The 1,338-nt window shown below is 38.9% G+C and overlaps 1 non-coding gene across 1 annotated transcript; it reads left to right on the top strand.

Moving 5' to 3' along the window:
• Positions 1-660: 660 nt before the first annotated feature.
• LOC120857097 lies at positions 661-767 on the top strand. Its single transcript, XR_005719579.1, has one exon. It is a non-coding gene; the product is annotated as a U6 spliceosomal RNA (small nuclear RNA).
• The last annotated feature ends 571 nt before the right edge of the window (positions 768-1,338 follow it).

Below are 1,338 nucleotides of genomic sequence, written 5' to 3'. Positions count from 1 at the left end.
GAAGAGGGTGTTTGCTATGACCCTGGTATTCTCTTGGCAACATTATTTTATCCTTTGCTTTGCTTCATTTTATAATCCAAGGCCAAACTTCCTGTTACTCCAGGTATCTCTTGACTTCCTACTTTTCATTTCAGTCCCCTCTGATGAAGAGGACATCTTTTTTTGGTATTAGTTCTATAAATATTAACTGTAGGTCTGTTAAAATTTTCTTCTAAGATATAGATGCATTTTTTCATAGTTCTTTCTTATTATGAAAATATAAGCTACTAACTCCCCTCTAGTGTCCTGTCAGAAATGTGGTTCTCTTATGCATGTGCTAAGTGGCTTCAGTCATGTCTGACTCTTTGTGACCACATGGACCAAAGCCTGCCAGGTTCCTCTGTCATGGGATTCTCCAGGCATGAATACTGGAGGTGGTTGCCATGCGCTCCTCCAGGGGATCTTCCTGACTGATGAATTGAACCTGTGACTCTTATGTCTTCTTCATTGGAAGATGTGTTCTTTAATACTAGTGCCACCAGGTAAGGCCAAGTGTTCTCATACGACCAATGTATCTAATGTCCTACTACATCAATATTGCAGGTTCATTATAGATCAATTTCTCAAATTGCTTGAGCCTTTGATATAATTTTTTAGATTTTGGCATTTTGATATACTTTAGTGCTCACTTCAGCAACACTTACGCTACAATTGGAATAATACAGAGAATATTAGCATTGTCCCTGCACAAAAATAATGTTCAAATTTATGAAGAATTCTGTATTTTCACATAGCAATTGTAAAGCTAGAGCATAATTCTCACTGCTCTTGACCAGGATATGAGCTTAAATAATAGTCATAATAATATGTAGAAAGCAAGAATACATGGAAGAACTGTACAAAAAAGATCTTCACGACCCAGATAATCATGATGATGTGATCACTTATCTAGAGCCAGACATCCTGGAATGTGAAGTCAAGTTGGCGTTAGAAACCATCACTATGAACAAAGCTAGTGGAGGTGATGGAATTCCAGTTGAGCTGTTTCAAATCCTGAAAGATGATGCTGTGAAAGTGCTGCACTCGATATGCCAGCAAATTTGGAAAACTCGGCAGTGGCCACAGGACTGGAAAAGGTCAGTTTTCATTCCAGTCCCAAAGAAAGGCAATGCCAAAGAATGCTCAAACTACCACACAATTGCACTCATCTCACATGCTAGTAAAGTAATGCTCAAAATTCTCCAAGCCAGGCTTCAGCAATACATGAACTGTGAACTCCTGAATGTTCAAGCTGGCTTTAGAAAAGGCAGAGGAACCAGAGATCAAATTGCCAACATCCGCTGGATCATGGAAAAAGCA

Source organism: Oryx dammah, unplaced genomic scaffold (genome assembly GCF_014754425.2).
Source record: "Oryx dammah isolate SB20612 unplaced genomic scaffold, SCBI_Odam_1.1 HiC_scaffold_28, whole genome shotgun sequence".
Classification (NCBI taxonomy): domain Eukaryota; kingdom Metazoa; phylum Chordata; class Mammalia; order Artiodactyla; family Bovidae; genus Oryx; species Oryx dammah.
Note: the sequence above shows the minus strand (reverse complement) of the source record. Positions and strands in the feature narration are given on the sequence as shown.